The sequence below is a fragment of the Aegilops tauschii genome, chromosome 3, assembly GCF_002575655.3.
Source record: "Aegilops tauschii subsp. strangulata cultivar AL8/78 chromosome 3, Aet v6.0, whole genome shotgun sequence".
NCBI lineage: Eukaryota > Viridiplantae > Streptophyta > Magnoliopsida > Poales > Poaceae > Aegilops > Aegilops tauschii.
Genome location: NC_053037.3, coordinates 266,442,182 through 266,464,259, shown reverse-complemented (window position 1 = coordinate 266,464,259; position 22,078 = coordinate 266,442,182). Strand labels below are relative to the sequence as shown.

Here is a 22,078-nt window from a genome sequence, read left to right as displayed (position 1 = left end):
CCCATTGAGTTCACCGTCAGATGCCCAACTTTGTGGATATGCGTTCTTCCGGAGTTTTCCCCCTTGGTCGCGTTCGTAGGACGATGGAGATCCCGAAGAAAGGATGACGACTGGATCATGGTGACTTGAAACAGAGAAATGAAGACATCAACGAAAGGGATCAACCTCTTCGAAAGGGCAGCCAAGACCGAGAAGACTCGTTAGGTTTTTCGCTACCAACACCTTCCCCCCTTACTCCACCACTTAAATCTCGGGACGAGATTTCTTGTAGTGGAGGAGAATTGTGACGCCCGGATAATTAGGCTACAGTAACCCCACATTAACGATGCCACGTCACCTCAGATTACTGTTGATAATCTCGCGTTAGTTCGAAATGATTCATATTCAAAATTTGAATTTAAGTTAAACAATTAAAGTTTTCAAAAGTCAAAACTAAATTGGTCCTAATGTGTCAAATAATCCTTAGTAAATGTTGGTGGATAAATTATCTTTTAATAAAATATTTAAATGCACTAAAGTAATAGAAATGACAGCAAAAACAATTAATTAGACGCCTTTTATAAAGTTATAATAATAAAACTAAATTAGTAGTGTGCCAAAATAATTGTGGCAGTGGACTGATTAGCAATACTAATTTAGGTGCTGACTAGGTATTTTATAAAACTAAAATAAAAGAAACTTTAAATGAAAATAGTAAAGAAAATAAGTAAAAAGAAATAAAAGACAACCCCCCCCCGACTGGGCCTTGGCCCAGTTGGCCGAAGGAGCCAGTCGGCCCAGCCGACCCCCTCCTGCACCCCCCTGGCCTACTAGGCCTCCTCCCCTCCCCGTGACCTAGCGCCACCCCCACTACTCCCACTCGCCCCCACTCCCTCCCCCTCGTCCCACTCCTCCTCTGCCTTCCCCCGATCCAGATCGGATCGGAGCGTGGGGGCCCGACCCCGCCGCCTCGTCCCTACGCCTCGTCGCCGGCCGGCGCCTCCTCGTCGCCTCCCCACACCGCCTCCTCGTCGCCTCCCCACACCGCCTCCTCAACCCTCCTCCCCAACCGGCCTCCTGGCGCCTCTGCTTCCTCCCGGCGCCGTCCCGCCATCGCCGCCTCGACCCCGACCCCGTCGCCCGAAGACCTCGCCGGACCTCGCCGCCGGCCTGCCTTCCCTGCGTACGACGTCTCCAACCTCCACCTCGCGCCCCGCTGCCACTCCCCTACGGCCACCGTGAGCACGCGCCCCTCCTCCTATCTTCCTCGCGCACGCGCTCACGGCCACGGCCACGTCCAGCGCACGCGCGCGCACGTCGCTTGCTCCGGCGCCCGTCGCACGCCTCCCCCTGCTCCTGGCCGCGCGCGCCTCGCGTCGAGGCAGCGCCTCGCCGGCGGCTTTGCCGTTGGTCGCCCGCGGCCCCACACCTGTCGGCCGCTCTGCCGGACCCAACCTGGCCTCGCCCTACCCCGCTCCGGTGCCGCCCGGTGTTCCTCCCATCCCTCCCGCTCCAGCCACTGGCGGCCGGTCTTGCCGCGGCCACGGCCCCCTCACTGGCCGGCCCCGTGACCGCTGGCACCCAGAGCGCCCAGTCGGGCGCCCGGCGCCCGCCCACCCGGGGCTCTACCCCATTTCTCCAGCGCCCGATCCACTAAGCTCCCAGGGGCCAATGACAGGCGGGCCCCGCCCTTAAACGTTTTATTAAAAAAGAATAAAAAATAATAATAATTAAGAAAATAATTAATTTATTTATTACTTAATTTATTAACTTAATTAATCCTGATCAGATTAACTTAATCACTTAGGTTAGTTAATTAATCTGTTAGGTTAGTTAACAGTCAATGACAGTTGGGACCCACGTGTCAGATTGACCAGTCAACCCCTCTGTTGACTGCTGACATCATTCTGACGTCATGCTGATGCAATAATACTAATTTCGAATTAATTTAATAATAATAATTTAGAAAATGATTTAAAACTTTAAAAATTAATATAAAATAAACCGTAACTCAGATGAAAATGAAGTTGCTCAGAACGATGAGACGAATCCGAATCCGCAGCCCGTTCGTCCGCCACACATCCCTAGCATAGCGAACCTGCAACATTTCACCTCCGGCTCATCTGTCCGAAAATGCGAAACACCGGGAATACTTTCCCGGATGTTTCCCCCCTTCGCCGGTATCACCTACTACCGCGATTGGGCACGCCTAGCATCACGCTTTGTCATGTCATGCATCGTCATGCATTTGTTTGCATTGTATTTATTGTTTCTTCCCCTTCTTCTCTCGCTAGACACCGAGACCGACGCCGCTGCTACCTAGTACGACTACGGTGTTGACGACCCCTCCTTCTCGGCTGAGCTTCCGGGCAAGCCCCCCCCCCTTGATCACCAGATATCGCCTATTCTTCTCTATACTGCTTGCATTAGAGTAGTGTAGCATGTTACTGCTTTTCGTTAAACCTATCCTGATGCATAGCCTGTCCTTGCTACTACTGTTGTTACCCTTACCTGCATTCCTACATGCTTAGTATAGGATGCTAGCATTCCATCTGTGGCCCTACATTCTTGTCCGTCTGCCTTGCTACACTATCGGGCCGTGATCACTCGGGAGGTGATCACGGGTATATACTTATATACTTTACATGATACCTGTGGTGACTAAAGTCGGGTCGGCTCGTAGGAGTACCCGCGAGTGGATCTTGTGGCGGAGCGACAGGGCAGGTTGAGGCCACCTAGGAGAGAGGTGGGCCTGGCCCTGGTCGGCGTCCGTGGTTACTTCAAAATAACACGCTTAACGAGTTCATGGTATTTGATCTGAGTCTGGCCATTTGGTCTATACGCACTAACCAACTACGCGGGAACAGTTATGGGCACTCGACGTCGTGGTATCAGCCGAAGCCTTCGTGACGTCAGCGACTGAGCAGCGGGCGCCGGATTGGACTGGAACGCCTGCTAGGCTAGGTCTGCTTCCGGCCGCGTTCGCAACGTGCAGGTGTGCAATGGGCGATGGGCCCAGACCCCTGCGCCATAGGATTTAGAACGGCGTGCTGACCTCTCTGTTGTGCCTAGGTGGGGCTGCGACGTGTTGATCTTCCGAGGCCGGGCATGACCCAGGAAAGTGTGTCCGGCCAAATGGGATCGAGCGTGTTGGGTTATGTGGTGCACCCCTGCAAGGAAGTTTATCTATTCGAATAGCCGTGTCCCTCGGTAAAAGGACGACCCGGAGTTGTACCTTGACCTTATGAGAACTAGAACCGGATACTTAATAAAACACACCCTTCCAAGTGCCAGATACAACCCGGTGATCGGTCTCTAACAGGGCGACGAGGAGGGGATCGCCGGGGTAGTATTATGATATGCGATGCTACTTGGAGAACTTCAATCTACTCTTTTCTACATGCTGCAAGATGGAGGTGGCCAGAAGCGTAGTCTTCGACAGGATTAGCTATCCCCCTCTTATTCTGGCATTCTGCAGTTCAGTCCACCGATATGGTCCTTTACACATATACCCATGCATATGTAGTGTAGATCCTTGCTTGCGAGTACTTTGGATGAGTACTCACGGTTGCTTTTCTTCCTCTTTTCCCCCTTTCCTTTCTACCTGGTTTTCGCAACCAGATGCTGGAGCCCAGGTGCCAGACGCCACCGTCGACGACGACTCCTACTACACCGGAGGTGCCTACTACTACGTGCAGCCCGCTGACGACGACCAGGAGTAGTTTAGGAGGATCGCAGGCAGGAGGCCTGCGCCTCTTTCGATCTGTATCTCAGTTTGTGCTAGCCTTCTTAAGGCAAACTTGTTTAACTTATGTCTGTACTCAGATATTGTTGCTTCCACTGACTCGTCTATGATCGAGCACTTCTATTCGAGCCCTCGAGGCCCCTGGCTTGTATTATGATGCTTGTATGACTTATTTTATTTTTAGAGTTGTGTTGTGATATCTTCCCGTGAGTCACTGATCTTGATCGTACACGTTTGCGTGTATGATTAGTGTACGATTGTACCGGGGGCGTCACAGCACGTGTATAAACAAAGATGATAATTGTGATGTCAATTCCATCCAATTTCAAATTAGAAAATAAAGAGTATGTTCAAAATATCAATAGCATAATTTGGCATTGTTCATAATGCGGGGAGCTTCACCACACTACTGGATTACCATGTGAACATAACAAGCATAGATGAAGGGCAAACACAATCATTGTATCTATTTTGGTTAATGTGCTTGGCATGTTGTTCATATCATCAGCCACATCAGTAAGATAAAACAAGAGATGACAAGGTGCAAACGTGGGCTGCTTCACCACACACTAGATTATAGATCCACAAAAACAAGCATACATATAGGGAGTATTGAGTAATGTGCATGGTATGAATAAGGAATTTGGTTTTACAAGTAAAACTTGGAACTTACGGTTCATGCATTTTAATAGAAACAACAATCTAAACAGTAGTTAACGATAGGGAGTATGAGCAAATTAAATAGTTGTTGAGGATAAAGGATTTAGAACGACTGACTTACATTAACAGTTAACACTGGCTTTATAATGCCCTTCTCCATGTCAAGGGAAGGATAACTCAAGAATTTCAGCACAGAATCTTCTTCATAAGCATTGCATGTACTCTACATTTTGTAGAGAGTAATTATAGATATGATAATACTGGAAGGGATAGAGGATAATGAAGATAAGATGTAGATTGAGGCTACATAATCAACTACCAATCCCTGGAAGTACAAGCGTTACAGGACAAAATGTACTGAGAAGAGCAATGGGCTACACTTCTGCACTGCATTGTCTGTGTATTCAACTTTTTGGTAAGATTAAATATAGATCTGATATTTTTTAGTAGATGGTGGGCGAGGGAGATAAGATGCAGAATGCTACGCAATGAACCAATCCCTCTTCCCATAATATAAGAGTGTTTTGAACACTGGTGTACTGTACAAAACGTTCTTATATTATGGGACGGAGGGAGTAGATTTTAATGTAAGTACAGTGATAGACGACGTTCAGTCCTTACAAGAGGACTGCAGAGCTAAACCTCTTCAAAAGCATTGGGTTGATTCTAAATTTATGTAAGAGTCCATACAGATCTTATAATGTCCACCAAATGGACAATAACAAGGCTAACATGTGCAGTGATGCTACATAATCAACCAGCTATGAAAGTAAGTATGGTCATACAGGGCAAGAGGTACTCACAAGAGCAATGCAGTGTGCAGTATAGTTGCGAGATTCTGTGTTCCCTTGAGAATGAATGTTCTTCTGCAAACAGTTTTCGTACAAGTGAGACGTTAAGGCACATGCAGAAATGTAGTTTAAATTGTGATGTGATATCATAGACATGACCTTATGTTGTAGACGAGACCAATGTGTAACAAGATTATTCCAGTCACTGTTTGATAAATGTAGCACCGGAGACTTTACAGAAATTTCATTTACAGGCTTGCCATTGAAGTGCGCTTGCCTCAGGTAGGAACGATACTTCATCGAAGAGTGCTTGAAAAGCTCAACCAACCCTTGCTCATCTTGACAATCCAATTTGGTCCTCGCCTATTTAAAAGAATGAAATCTTGTGTCTTCTGTCAGCAGAAACATGTGCAGTATTTACCATGAATAACATTAGTACATTACTTACGTGTAAGTTGCGGAGGAAGACTAGAAATTGTTGTGTGTCTACGGTATAATCTTTCCATGAAGGAAAGATGCGCACAAAGTTCCTCACAACAATATAAGCTTCGTCTTCTAAACTGGGAAGAAATGGAACAGGGGTCCTATTTGCTGCAATTGGGGCTCTCTCTCGTTCGAAAAGGGATTTGGCAACTGGATTTGGTGTAATCTTTGCTGGAATGGGGGGTTTTGCGTCGTAGTGCTGGTGCTATGTCAACTAGCATCATCATATTGTTTGCTGCAGTTGGGGTCCGCTGAGTTGGGGCATCAGAGATGGCCAGTGTAGTAGGGCTAGAGTCTGCTAGAGTTGGGGCCATGTTTTGTGGGTCAGGTGATATTGCAACTACACCTAATGGGCTATTTGATTTATCAGGTGTCACTACCTTTTCCAAATACTTTGCTCGTGCTCCTCTGTGATCAGCAATCGCCCTCTTCCTTTTGAACATCTGATACGCAAGAACATCATTTGAATGGATAAATATGGTATGATGACAGATGGAATATGTACTGAAAATGGATAGGCAGGGCGTATTCACATACACGATGTGTAAACTAAGCTAATGGCAGTGCAACAAAGTAGAAGCAATGCAAAGCATCAGTTGCAAGATATGTGCGACCAATATAACCTTGGAAAGTTAGAGCAAGCACCTTGATGGGTGAATAAGATAGGGCATCTGCATCTGACTCCTCCACTAGGGAGCTACATTGACTTAGGTCTCCCTCTAGCTCAGAATCACTGTTAGGATCATATTCTGAGCATGAATCTGTAGGTGGAGAGCGTTTGCATTGCATTGCATCCAGACTTGATTTCAGTCCCTTAATGCCAAGTTTGACAGCCATGGCATTGTTCTGCTTTATTCTTTTCATGCGCGCAAGCTCATAACCATTATGATGTTTTTCAGTATCTGAGATTCATGAAAACATAAAAAGTAGTCAGATTATCTATGGAATGCATTGCGGATTCAACTCGAAGAGTGTCTCCCTATAAACCCCTGCATATGCAAAGTTCACCCCCCAACCGTGCTGACCAGACCACACACAGAAATACAAACCTTTTATGTCTCTATAACAGGTAGACACACATTTCAAAACTGAATTAGGAACATTAGAATCATATCAAATTCGTATTCAAACAAATAAACTAAGGAATTATGAGTGGCATAATGTATAGCTTCAAGGGTGGAGTGCTGGTAGTGCGACACAAAGCAAGTAGGCAGATTGTATTCCATGTAAAAGATAGTAGTCTATGTAAAAGGTGGAAATGACACTTTCTTTCTATGCAATGCAGTGTTCGTTGCCCACACATGATGGAAGAGATCACACAGAGAAATACTATTCACTCATGTCTGCAGTTCCAGTATTTTGAAACAGGGTGGTCCACCCTAAAAGAATATTGACAACAAATATGACAAGGCAAGCATAGATGTAGTGAATCAATCATTACTTGTGAACTTACTAGGACAAGTATGCAGAATTGTAACTGCAGTAAGAGACCGTCCAAAATCTAAATCAAGAAGTTGTTCTAGCACTTATTGTTTGCAATTAATCGACGTGAATAATTGGACCTCATATCGAATGAGTAAGAAAGACAAGTAAAATTGTCAACAAACCTGGCCTGCAGTAGTAATCTGGGTCAATGTCACTACGACCATCAATCCAAAATGACTAGTGTCTGTTCCTAGGGCCGGAATTTTGAAACCCTGTGAACTTTACAGGTACTGAAGATTAATGAAATACATATGAACCATTAAGTGTAGGTAGCACTCAGTACACAACAAACCCTAATAACAGTCATGCCTAATGAGTAATTAATCAATTAGAAAATGGGTGATGAGGAGTGTTTGCTGAGTGTTGAGGACGTATCTCAGGATAAATTGGGTTGGCTTGGCTGTTGCACGCTTGAGCCCTGAACAGACTGGGAAGGTACGCACGGCAGCGTGCCCGGGCAGCGGTGACGTTGTTGGGCGAGCGGGTCCTGACCTCCTGTTAGTCTGGCGTCTCCTCCTAGAGTCATGTCGTCCGGGGACGGCAAGTCGCCGGTGAAGCAGGCGGCTGGGGGCGAGTAGAGATCGGAAGCGCAGCAGAACAGAGGGGAATCAGGGCCTAGGCCAACCCAAAATCCCAAGGTGGGCCGCGGCCCACCGTGGGCACCCTGTAGAGATACACACCCGAGCGGCGTACATGCATTTTATAAACTAAATTAGGAACATTTAGCTGACCAATTAAACGACTCTGTTTTAATAATATCAGATTCGTATTTGAACAACTAAGCTTGTTTAGCTTGATGGGTGGAGCAGTGCTATTATGACACGAAGCACGTATGCTGATCGTATAGTGATCATAAAAGGGGGAAACCCTAAGCATTTTTTTAGCAAAAGAGGGTTTCCCCTCCGATTTCTATTAAAGAAACCACCATGGAACCAACATGATCAATTAAACCCTAAGCACGATCATTTAAACCCTATTATGACTATGCCATGGCAGATTTAAAGCTGCCGCGGAAATGCTATTTAGCATCCATTGTTTGCTTCGAACTAAGAAATAAATTCTAAGAGCTGAAAAGAAAGTACAGTAACCAAGTTACTATCTATTTTCTGGTTGAGATCAACAAGTTGAGGAGATATGAAGTGCCACCTCTCTTGGGGCGCCGTGTAGGCATCGGGGGTGCGATGGCTGTCAGTGGCGTTGAAGCAGATCTGCGACGGTAGACGGGAGCATCCGGGGATAAGTCCCGTTGCGGTGGACGAGAAGGTCGTGTGAGTGGCCCCGTCGAAGAGAACGACGGCGCCAATGAAGCGAGAGGACGCGATGCAAGGCTCCTGGTCCGTCCCCGTGGATGAGAAACGTCCATCTCTAGCAGTGGACGGCGCGGTCTTGGTAGGCGCTCTGGCATGGTGGAGGACGGTGGCAATGGATGGTGTGGAGGACGGCGGCGATGGATGGGGTGGCGGACGGAGGAGGCTGGTGTGGGGATGGTGTTCTAGCGCGGACGGTGTATGATTGGGAAAATGGAGGGAGAGGTACGGGGAACCATGTTTTTGGGATGCGCCTGTCTGAAATACGGGAAAGTTACGAACTTAGCCCCCGTTTAAAATTTGGACGTCTTGTCGGTTGGGGATAGGACGGTAATATCGCATCTCACCAATATTTGCCCAGAGCGATTTCGGGCGAGGAGAGGGTGTTTTGGACCTCATGGTGTATGAACGGGTCTGACAGGTAGGGCGGTTGTGTCACGTCTGAGTGAAGTTACAAACCTGCCCCTATTGAAAATATTTGCCTACATCGATTTCGGCCGAGTCGAGTTTGTTTTGCCGCCCACCGTGTATGAATGGGGAAATGGAGGGAGAGACAGAGGTCTTTCGGACGAGCTTGAATCAAATGTGTTTTGCCGCCCATGTTTGGCGCCCACCGTGTCGGAATGGGCTCAGAGGCGGTCGTGACATGTCGAATGAAGTTACTAACCTACCCCTATTGAGAGCAGTGGAAATCGGGCCGATGGATTGTCCGTGTAAGGGGTAGACGGTAATTTCCATCTCCCAAACACTGGCTTCGGGCAGCCGACGTGGGAGTGGACATTTTGCCGCTTCTTTTGAATTTTGGGACAATAAGCATCCATGTTTACCCTGGCAACTAAATTCGAATCCATTTTGTATTCCTATACGAATCTTTATAAATCATTCTATGTGTTTTTATATATCTTCAAAAGCACGACAAAGATGTATTCCACTGTCATATATGAATATGATTTACAAATGCTGATACTCGAATTTAGAAGCTAGAATCCAGTTTAAGGTGAATTCAAATATTTGAAACCACTTTATGTCCAACTCAAGTTTACACAAACGATGTATCAAGATTCAAATACAGAGTCAATCTTTACCTAATAATAAAGGACAGAGGCTTTCATTGTTCTCCATCCGTCATCCCTTTACATCAATTAATGTGTCAAGTGCAAAGATCAACGACTCAAATCTATTACCTATTATTACAATGTATGCCACCGCCGAGCGACAAAACGGTTCGTTCATTCTTTTTTTTCCCTTACTAAGTCTTTGGAGTAAATTGCACAGAAGTACCACAATTGGGGCATTGGAAGCAGATTGGTACCAAGATTGGTAATTTTTACGTGTCAGTACCAAGATTGGGGCTAGCCGTTGCAAAAAAGACTAAAAGCTCGTTTTGTACGTATTGACACTAAAGCTGACCGATTGGGCCCGCCCGTGAGGCGCCACGCTGGCCAGGGATCTTGCGCTGGAACTCGAGGGCGTCGTCGGAGAAGCCGCAGAGCGCCGAGTGGCGGAGGAACTCCTGGAAGCCGACCTTGAGGTGGTCGGGCGCCTTGTAGCAGGCGAAGTCGACGAGGTAGACGGGGCGGGGGCGGGTGAGCACGTACACGGTGGCGCCGAAGACGAGGACGGCGGAGAGGACAAGCACGGAGACGAGGTTGTACTGGAGGTGCAGCCAGAGCTGGCGGAGGTCGTCGGGGTCGGTGCGGCCGGCCTCGAGGACGATGACGGCCATGAGCGGCAGCAGCAGCAGCTTGATGAGGTGGGTGATGAGGTAGTGGTACCCCAGCTTCACGTACTTGAGGTTCACGCTCTGGAGGAAGTCCGGCAGCCGCCGGTGGCTCGGCGTGGTCGCCGCCGTCTCCGCCTCCGTCGCGGCCGCGGCCGGCGGCGGAGCGATGCCTCCGTTCATCGCCCCCCCTCCCCGGATCGCGCGCGCGGCTAGATCTGGATGCGGAATCTGGACTGGGCAGTCAAAGGTGGATGGATGGGTGGATGCCGATGCGTGGACCTCGTGCCGGGGGGAGGCGTTACTGGTGGTGCTCGACGACGCGCGCGTGCTGGGGCGGGGGCGGGAGGAGAGCGACGGTGGCCGGCGGGAGGGAGGCGGCGCGGTGGTGCGGGAACGGTCGGTGCCGGCCGGTGAGGGGAGCGAATCCGGCGGCGGCGGAGCAGGAGGCGGAGGCCGTTGTTCAGGCGACACGCGCACTGGCCAGCATGGCGCCTGACGGGCGGGCCCAATCGGTCAGCTTTAGTGTCAAAACGAGCTTTTATTTTTTTTTTGCAACGGCTGGCCCCAATCTTGATACTGACACGTAAAAATTACCAATCTGCTTTCAATGCCCCAATTATGATACTTTTGTGCAATTTACTCAAGTCTTTGTCTGCCACATCCCACGCACGACGCAGCCCACGCTGCCTAAAAAACTCTCGATCCCCTCCTCTCCCTCTCCCTACCATCACCGCCACTGTTGACTAGATCGAGGTGCTAGCGGCCCGATGCACCTGGCGGCTACCGGATCCGTCCCCCCTACGGATCCACTAGCTCAACACTCTCCGCCACCGCCATGTCCACCATGGTGGCCAGCAATGCAAGGTGTCTCTTGGCGTTCGGCCGTCCCCATACGGCGGCATCATGTCGGCGCCCCACGTCCAGGTCTACGCTCTTCGCCGTCGGCAGCCTCCACCATGTCGCCACCTCCTTGCTGCCGGATGAGACATCCTATGCATCATTGTCATCTTGGTTGCCGGTGAAAGCCTGCTCTTTCTCCTCTGGGATCGATTTCACCTTCATCTTGCTCTGCCACGGGTGGATCTTCAGTCCCCTGGCATATGTGTTGTCCATTCTATACTCCCGCCGGCTGGCCAGCTGTGTGTGTGTCGTGGGTGGCTTGACGTGCGCGCTCTATTGGCATTGTAAGCGGGCAGTTGCAGGCAGGGGACGAGCTGTTGGCTACTTGCAGAGGAGGATTAGGATTGTATAGCACAACCAGGAGAGCTCGTTTGATTTGTTTTGGTCTAGATTAGTCAAACTGTGAATTGATATTTGTTTCGTGGTACAGGAGCTTCAAGGCAACAGGGGCAATAGGCTTTGACAACAACACATTCAATGAGTTTCTTCCCAAATCTGAAACTATTTGGCTCTAAATTGTAATCCCCTTGAGAAAGTTAGAGTATTTATGGACTGGTTTATGGATGTTGCAAATTTGATTGCAGCAGGGACGAGCAAAGAAAGTGCAGTGCTCACCGTTGATAGATATATTCAGGGAAACATCAAACTTCAGTGAGAATGAACATGACCAGGCAGGGAGCTTCATGCATCATTGGATCTGAGAATTGTTTACTACTGTGAATTGTTTATGTTTCTTGGAGACACTAACCGTAGCTTCTTATTAGTGCCCATGGTGAAAGAGCTATATTGTTGTGCCTTTCTTGGATTCAGGTTCTTCTATTCCAAATGGCCGCTTGTCATCCGCGAGCGCAGTGAGCAGTGCCTGCTGGAGTCGTAGCGCAGGACTCCTGCTACCGGCGGGAGTAATATTTACCGAGGACGCCCAACTTGGCCGACCCTGATGGCTGCGCCCGGTACACACTCACACGCATCAACGGCGATCCGCACACATATGCCGCGTTAGAGGCGTCGCTGCGTCTCATCGCCGAGCTGCGCCAGTCCAACAACTCAGACCTATGAGCACATGTTCACACGCAAGTTCGCACCTGACTGCCTTGGCCCGCTCATGGCCATCGCAGACACTGTCATCTTCCAAGACTGATTGATGTGGCGCTCTGGATCATAGCTACACGTAGGAGGTATTTCTAGCGCCTGATTTCTCAAAAGTTTCAGAGGTTCTAGACATTACTTCTTCTTGTTTTATACTTTATCTGAATTGAGTTTTCATTCCCGTTTTTTAAAAGTTAGTTGTATCCAACAACAACATAATACATGCTCACTAGGATGTTTTCTTTTGAATTTCTAGACATTACTTGTGAAAGCAGTAGCAACTGAGTGCTCATTACATGTTCTTAGCGTAAAAGGTTCCGAACTTGCTCATTAAACTTTCTTAGTGTAAAAAGTCTAGAACTGATAAACATGGAGTATGTTGGAGAATCAGAGAAGAATATCAGGGACATCTTTGAGAAGGTATATCCATCTGCACGAGCCATATAATTGCCATGAAATATCCACATATACTCAGATAATCAGTATTCACCGTCAATTTTAGGCTAGATCAGCACGCCCATGAGTAATTTTCTTCGATGAGCTTGATTCCCTTGCTCCTGCACGAGTGTCCTCTGCAGATTCTGGAGGTGGTTTCTCAGGTATAATGAACCTCATCAATGAGGTGGTGATTGTGTCTCAGTTTTCAATGTTTAAATGTTAGTAAACTAATTCAGCTTCCCTTTTTCTGTCTTTACTAGCACAAATGCTGACGGAGATGCATATGTTTGGCATTCTATCAGTAACATAAACTTGTGCTAGCTTGCAGCACTACATTTTGTGATTGTGTAGTATCCACACCACTACTGATTGTCTATGCTCTTGCCTGAGAGCACGTGTTGTGCTTTGTAGCATATCGTCTAACAAAGATGTAAACTCTGCAAGTAGAAATAGACTTTAGCACTGTGATCCAGTATGTATTGAGTATGGATTAGTATTTGGTATGCTTGCAAATGCTTATTTATTGCTTGCACCAGAGATACCAACAAGTTACTATTGAAAATTCAAATATACTGTCAGGAAAATGTAAAAACACCCACGCACTGGTCTCAACCAGCTCTACCCTGCTGTCACCGCCCTCCCCTAAGAGCATTCAACCCTACGGCAGAGCTGGTTCTGCACCCCGAGCACTCAACCCTACGACGGAGCTGGTTCTGCATACTGTCATTTTCTCCCGTTGCAATGCACGGGCTCAAATCAACTTTGTTTGCCGGTGCAGTTTAGTAGCGCATGTTCTCATGATCGCATCTGTTGTTTATTCCACCAAAGAAACATGTATGCAATTTTTGGATTTGTCTTGGAAGTTCATAAGATATTGTCGGAATCGGGCGATCATGAACTTGATGCCATATCCAAGAAATGTGAGGCTGCTTCGGGAGGGCGTGCGTGAGCCGTACTTTGGTGAGCGGCAGTCACGCTGATTGATTAGCCGCATTTTGATTTGTATCACTACCACTGGCTTGGATTGATCTGCGGAGCCGTACTAAGTTTTGGATTAATATTGTTCTTTGTCAATGTGAACAAATTGTATTACCATGCTACTGAGTGGTTTCTCGATAAATCTCAGTTCGTTTCCAATGGGCAGATGATATTTTTTGTAGTAATATGTGTTGAACGGAAATGTGTATATCATTCGGTGATTTGTTAACAAATTTAGATTTCTGTTGGAAATAATTATGTTTCATCTACTATACTCCAAATTTGAAGGTTGATGTTATACAAATTTTACCGAATTAACACAAATATTGGTTGAGAGAAAATTTTCATTATGTAACAGTGCATGAACATCAGGAAGCAATTTGTGGAAGCCAGCCCTCACGTCTAGCTCGACAAGATACTTTTTTAAGTTATAAATGTTCTCCTGTACTGGTGTGGTTCAATGGCAATGCGGTGACCGAATCCATCACCTTGACCACGTCAAGACGTGTTATGACAAGGTGAACGGCCTACGTCCGTGACGGCGGAAATGAGGATCCCTACGAGACAAATGGATTACCTTCTTCAAGTGGATGAAGCAAATTATGTGTGTGGTGATGGGTTGTGATGTTGTTAATTTTTTTCCGTTGTACACAGGAATATTTGCTAGTCAACCAATAATGTACAAAACTAACAAACAAATAAACATTTATAGAGTATATGGATCAATAATATCAACTAACATATATAAGCCAGGCCGGTGTACTTTTTTTTGCTAGAAGAGCATCTTTTTTTAGCGAAGCTAGTACAACATCTTGGCCCTTTCCGATGCGTGCCACTTAAGGTCCATCTATACTACTATTATTGCTGAATGCACATTCAGACCGATTGGCATATTTGTAGGTCTGTCACAGCAATCAAAATGAAATGTCTCAGAGTCTTATCAATTAATACAGACTTGTGCTAAAAATTACAAACCAGAAAACAAAAGACAATTATTTGATCTCTAAAACAAATGGTTTGATCGATTACATGAACAAACAACACAAAGGTTATTCAATGATGGAAAGAACATTTCACCTATGATTTACCAAGTGGGAATTTAATTTCCTTTTTTTCCTTCAGGACCTTAACAATGTGGTCAGTCTCAGCTTGCTTCGTTTTGAAATCCACCAAATATTTAATGGTTGTCTTGAGTACTGCTTGTGATTGTGTTGTTTGCTTCCTCAACATATCAACTTCATCTCTAAGTGCAGAAGCAGAATCTCTTTCTACCAATAGTTTAGCCTCTAGAGCATCAGTAGTTGGCAATTCATGATGCACGACTGGGCCGGTGCCACTGCTGTGGGATGATACAACGTCCATGGGGACCTCGCTCTTTGATCTTGGGCTAACCTATTTTGCCATTAAAGTTCCGATTGGATTCCGAAAAGTTGAAGTTAGCAAAACATCTCAACTAGGAGTTATAATAGCAAACCAGTTAAACAAACAAGGAATTAAAGAGTTTCAATTGGATGCTAAAAAGTAGTTATTAACATCATTGTAACCGGTTGCACCAGCAAAGCAGTTAAACAAATAAGTTTTGCAAAAGGTACCTGTTGTGGCATTGGAGTTTCTCTTGGATCCTGAAAAGTTCAGTAGCCAGTAACGTGATTAGAGCAACCGGTTGCAGCAGCCAAGCAGTTAAACAAACAAGTTTTGCAAAAGGAACCTGTTGTGGCATTGGAGTTTCTCTTGGATCCTCAAAAGTTGAGTAGTCAGTAACTTGATTAGAGCAGCAAGTTACAGCAGCAAACCTGTTACACAATTTTTTTTTGAAAATGTACCTGTTGTGCAATTGGACTTCCAATTGGATCCTGAAAACTTGAAGTTGGTAAGATGATTACAGCAGCAAACCAGGTAAACAAGGAAGTTTCTGAAAACATACCTGTTGTGCCAATGGAGTTTCAGTTGGATCCTGCAAATTTGAATGTTAGCAATCATAAATAAAGTGTTGCAAGAGCCATAAGAAACTAACATCAAACTAGTAAAGCCAACCAGTTTTGACAACGTATTTAATTACACATGAACTAGTAAAACTAACAAGTTCTTGGCAACGTATTAAAGTAACAAGTCAGTACCATTTACCAGCAACACAAACATCTGTAAATTTTTTTGATGTAAGCAAAATGATTCCAACACACACACACACACACACACACATATATATATAAGTTAAAAAGACAGTGTCCCTCATATAAACCTGACAGTTGTCTATCTATGAACATGCAAACATTACTAGTGCTACAAGTGATAACAGCAAACCATTTACACAAACTGGGTATCAAAACGTAAATGACATGTGAATTCTGCTGCACCCTAGAAGTACATATGACCAGCTATCTACGTGCTTAAGTAGCTATTTAAGGCAAACATGTAATTCTTAACAGTAAGTATCAAACACATAGATAGGCGCAGTCTATAATAGGATTAACAAGCTATGACATTATGTAATCAGTAGCAAACTAAATTAAGCCAAGCAAAGTAATTGAATAATTTTGCAATAAGTGGCTAATTGAAATTCCGAGAAGCGGGTAACTGAACTTACACTAGCTCTTTGTACAGGCACACTGCAACTTCTTTTTCGCTTACAAGGTTCTACGAAGGAGTCCATGGCATCAATTGCTTGGATACGCAGTCCCAATACTTCTTTCTTCCCACACTGCATTGGTAAGTCGAATGGTTAATCTGATAAGATGGTGCGTCCTTCATATGTTATATGAGGACGGGTTGTCAGACTAGTTGTAGCCACACACATCACACTAGCTTTTACTGTATATTTCATGCGATTACATTTGGCATATCGAGATCTAAGCAATCTACATTAGGATGAAAAGACTGGCATCCTTCACATTATTGGCGAACTCGGTTCATCGAAACAAGAAATTCAACCATTCTGTGGGTAAATCAAAAGCACCACTGGAATATTTTTCACTACCCCAATCATACACGCAAAAAGGGGCGACGCCATCGTAGGGGTTGGTATGGGCGACCGCCTCTGGTGGCTGGAAAGTGTGCACCTAGTTTGAGTCGTCCAGGTTGGCCCAGGCTAGTTTTGCTCGTCCCAACGCACAAGCAGGCAATGTAAAAAATGAAGAAAAACGTTTCAATTTGGATGGGCCAATAACATAAGTGCAAGGCAGGCCCTATAGCAGGCTCACAGCCCAAACGAGCGCCTCCCATATCGATTGACAGTAGGAAAAATCCCAATTCGTTCGCTCCAGCCTCCAGTCTGGTTCGCTCCTAACCTAGCCTCCACTGGACAAACCGACACAGCACTTCCTCACGCCCTCGTTGGACAGCGGTCGCCGGGCTTCAAGCGAATGGAAGGACAAGAAGATGAAGATCCAACCCTGGGTGTAGCCTGCGTGGGAGGCAGCGGCAGCACGGGCATGGCATCAAGCTTGCGCAAACGGACAGTCGCAGCTTGCAAGAGCAGCATGCGCAACGAGCAGGTACATCACATCCCTGATTATACCTAATTCAACTGTTCAATTTCTAGCCAATAGTTAAACCTGACGGTGTTGTAAAACTGCTTGTATATAGGGAATCTATGAGAAAATGAAACCAATTTCTGCTTATTTTATAACTCTCCCAATCAATATTGAACTGACTGAACCTGATGTATCTAATCAAGTTTCCGGTGCAAACATACAAGCTCATGTTGTTCTTGAGCCTGAAGTGTCTAATGAACAGACTGCTAATGAAGGATTTGATGCAAACATTTTACATGCTCCTGGTGATGAACATAAAGTGTCTAATGAGGGATCTAATACAAGCATTTTGCAAGCTCCCATTGAAGGATTTAGTGTCTAGTGATGATCTGCTATGTTGAGAGAGACATAGAGATTTGTAGACATTGATGACAAGCAAATTATAGTACATTTTCATGGCTTGGGGAAATGTCCAGGCCATCTGCCAGAAAGTCCCCGTATCATGACAATGTAGCATAAATACTTTTCTAATCTGTTGTTTGAAACTATTGGCATACTTGTGCAGGATAGATATATTGATATGCAGTTTGCGCACTGGTTATAGGTGCAATTACACTTCAATATTTTCAGCCAGAGAACGAATAATTCAAGCAGGTACAGACCATGTTAGTAGTCCTTGTACACCATGTTGCATTTTGTGTTTTTTGGTGCTTACATCATTTAGTATTTTATAATCTGAACTACTTTGGATCATTAGCTAGTTTTCAAAGTGCATGTAGCTTCACATTTCTCAAGTTATGTTGATTTCCAGAGTGCAAGTGCCTTCGTATTTATTAAGTTAAATTTTCGCCCATGGTAACTTGAATTCGTGGATCCACCACTGCACACAAATCATACACGCAGGCCAGTACAAATTAAATGAAATGCAGGGACTTACGCTAGCTCGTCGTACAGGCTCACTGCAGCTCTGCTCGCGCTTGGGATGTTCCATGTACAAGTCCATGTTACTACTTGCTTGGATGTGCAAGCCTTGTGCTCCTTGCATCCCCCTCTGCATTTTTGACACGGCGAACGGTTGATCAAATAAGAGGAATCGGCCGTGTTGTTGTACCGAAGGACAGATACTTACAAGGTTAGACGGGTGTGCAGGATGTGTACCAGACCCCATAGCACCGTCATGCTTCGCTAAAAAAATGGTTTTGCTTGTTTCAGATGATATCTCCATAAGAAATAAGAGTTAAAGTCAGAGTTGCATAGGCGTGTAAGCTAAGAGAGCAGTGAAAGGATATCCAAACATCATCAGAACAGTGCACAAGGGAGTGATATGTGGATACCTAGTTCGGGCCGGCGTTTAGGCATGCTCGCCTAGCTAGAGTGCGGGTCACTTTAGAGCCGTTGAGGATGATGCGCTGGCGTTGGCTGGCCGCACACATATGCAGATCTTGAGTGGCAGCGGAGCGCTACGATGCGGCGATGAGACCGTTGGTGAAGCGCCAACGGCCTCGGGGGCGGGGGTGCGATGATGTGCTCGGTGAAGTAGCCCCGGTGAGGTGGGAGACGGCATCAGTGAAGCGCACCTGATGCGGTGGAAGTCGGTGTCTGTGAGGCACGTCGGTTGTGGCGGCCGACGTTGCAGGTGGACCACCCGGTGCGGTGGACGAGGGCATAGATGAGGTAGCTCCGGTGCGGTGGTGAAGCACGACCGTCGTCTTCGTCGTCGTCGTCCAACACAGAGGTGGGGAAAGAGATAAGATGGGGGCCGATTCGAACTTTACTTGGGTTGGCGGTGAATTAGGGATTTGAGCACTCTTGGCATGGAAGGGGACTGTGAAGAAGGGAGATTTTGCAGGGCTGGAATTGGGGCCGCCAAATATTGCAATCCAAAATGTGGAAGCGCGAACTTATTTTGTCATCGTTCTTTTTTTGGAGGCGGGGGGAGGGGGTGGGTGGCTGGGTGGTAGCGTCCGTACGACACACGCGACCACCACGACACGATCCTGGTCTGCCTGGTGCGCCTACATTTGAGAATGCAAACGAATCTTCTTTCATTTGCAAACGAATCTGTATGTATTACCATGCCCGTGTTTTCCTTGCAAATAATTAGCCGTTCGAAACGAGATACTATAAATTAATTAATGAGGAGTTATTTGAATTAGAGTGTGTGTCATATAGTGATATCCAATTCTAACGTGGATTTCGCATTTCACGGTATCCACGCTACTTTTTAATACAAATTCATATGTATATGATGAACACCATGGTAGTGAGAAAACTTTGGATATATTCAAACATATGACCTACAAAATAGCACAACAATCGAGTCAATGTCAACTTTTCCAAACCTATTATGGCACGAATTCGAAATAATTACCCATATGCATGGTCCTCAATTCAAATCTTACAATGTACAGTAAATTGAAACATCGGTATTAAGTCTCGTACTATCTACATTCAAATGTTGTTTTTAGCCCCCCCCCCCTCGGCACACACGCTACATAAGTTTTCGACACACATTCATTCTTTCTCTCCATATTTTGATTTCTAACTCTCTCAACTACACAACCCCATTTTTCCACTCTGTTACCAAATGTATCTACCTCACACACCCGCTATTGCACCCCATGCTGAGCTCTCTCTCCCTCCCTCCCACCCTCTCTCGCTAGATACATGCATTGCTTATCTACCCCCCCCTCTCATGCGCACGCACGCACATTGTCTATCTAGGTCACTCCCTCGAGACTGTCTCACTCTTTCTTCCGCACGGCAGGCCACACTCGCTCTCTTTATCTGAGTCTCGATTAACCTCGCTTTATTTCACACACAAATGATATATCTCCCTGTTCAGGCCTCGATCGACACACTCTATACTCTCTAACACGGATTGTTTATCTAGGTCAGTCCATCCAAGCCGCCCCCACTCTTTCGACCTCATGGCGGCCACGCTCGCTCAATCTCTCTCTCTCTCTCTCTCTCTCTCTCTCTGTGTGTATGTCTCGATTGACCTCGCTCTTTCTCGGACACAAACGATATATCTCCATGTTTGAGCCCAATTCGACATATTCATATTGTATGCTCTCTCACGCACATTGTCTATCTAGGTCTCTCTCTCCAACCCATCTCACTCTTTCGATCGCACGACGACCCACACTCGCTCAATTTCTCTCCCTTTATATATGTAATCGATTGACCTTGCTTCCTCCCATGCAAAAAATATATCTACATGTCTGTGACTGGATCATCTCTTAAGCTCTATCTTACAGCCCTAACCCTTCCCAAAAGCTCAATCTGACGATATCTCTCCAGAGCATAAATATCTTTTCAACGAATGTCGGACCACACTCACTTTGTCTCTCTATCTATCTGTGTCTCGAATGACCTCGCTTTCTCACGCCGTATCTTCCACACATTGAAGCTACCTCTCCATCCCTCGCAAAGCCGAAGCTATTTATATTGCGAGGGGGTCTCCAACCTTGGATTAATTTGTGAAGGCATTTATTTCGGTGGGTTTAGATTATATTTTCGTAGCATCCGGCCCACAACTACTCCAAACACCATTGCAAACCCCGCACCTCCCCCAATTGATTTCCCTCTGGCTCGGTCATCGCTCTCTTGCACGTCCTTTCTCGCCTTCAATGTCACACCACGGTATTTTTGCAAAAAACTCTGTTGTTCTCTTTAATTATTACAAATAAGCTACAAACTACACACCGATAGTCCACCTATAATGGAACAAATTTTGACCCACAAATTAAAGTGCTACAAACTACACACCGAGGGGCCCACCTGTCATGAAACAAATTTGGACCCATATATAAATTAAAAATTAAAAAGGACGAGGATCGAACATGCGACCAGGGCCTTCAAGCCGCACGTCAATAGGCAACATAGTACAACAATGTTTGTTGTACCCCCCCTTTGTTGATATAATGTTTTTATATTACCACAACCTATTTAATGGATAACATGTAATATTATTTTTAGTACATTAGTGGGACCGTTTCGTTAGCACGTACTATTCGCCTTCACTTACTGGTGGGTTCCATGTCTGCTCTCTCTCTCTCCTCCCCTTCTACGTTTAGACGCACGGGCAAACACGAAGAACTCGCGGACGATGTTAACGTTGACCATATCTGGACGCGTTCACAAGTTACGGCACCATTTTCACGTACTAGTAGTACTAGTCAATGTGTACGTGCAATGCACGTTAATTTGGAAGTATATTTGGTGCATGCGGATATTAAGTAGGATATTATTTGCATGTTATTATGTGATTAGCACTATTTTTGGCATGAAATTAACTGCACGCTAAACGTGTTGAGCGCTCGACATTGAAGCAGTCTAGGTCATTGGATGAGAAGGAATACATGTGGCTTGATGACGTTTTATATTTAATTTGATACGGCTCTAGCAGAACATTCAATCGATCAAACCATAGATTGCATTCAGTCTGACTCTGACTTTACATTCATACGACGATCGAACTAAAATAAACGGAAATGATAAATGTTCGGATTTTAAGCATGGTAATCCGAACATTTTTCATGGCAAATTTAGATTACGCGGTGGCGGCGGCGGCGTCTTGCGGTGGGAAGCGGCTCCTCTGTCGTGCTTTGTGTGTCGTCGGGCCACTGACCGACAGCGGTGTCTTGCGCCGTTGTTGGCGTACTCCTGGACGTTGGACCTAGCTTCAAGGAAGGCCAGAATGTTTTGGACTTCGGTCTCCAGGAGCGAGTCAACTGGCAGGAGGAGGCGACTGGCATTGGTGCAAGGAAGTGGTCGACGGCAGCCATCCATGCCGCTGAGGGTGGCACTGGCACCCTCGCGGGGACAAGCGCTGGCAATGGCGCAGCGGAGACATTCGGGTGCACGGGCACCGGCACGGGCGCGCGCCAGTGCACGTGCAGGCGCATGTGCTGGCACGTGCACGGGCACGCGTGCACTATGCACGCGCAGGCGCATGCGCTGGGCGGTGCACGAGCGCGTGAAAGTCGGCGGGGACCTCGTGGAACCCCGTGGCATCAAGCTCGGTG

General features: G+C 46.3%; 1 long non-coding RNA gene across 1 annotated transcript; it reads left to right on the top strand.

Annotated features, from left to right (window-relative positions):
- The first annotated feature begins 10,755 nt into the window (after window positions 1-10,755).
- Window positions 10,756-13,763, top strand: LOC120976669 (uncharacterized). Its single transcript, XR_005772792.3, has 2 exons — window positions 10,756-12,761; window positions 12,861-13,763. It is a non-coding gene; the product is annotated as an uncharacterized lncRNA (long non-coding RNA).
- The last annotated feature ends 8,315 nt before the right edge of the window (window positions 13,764-22,078 follow it).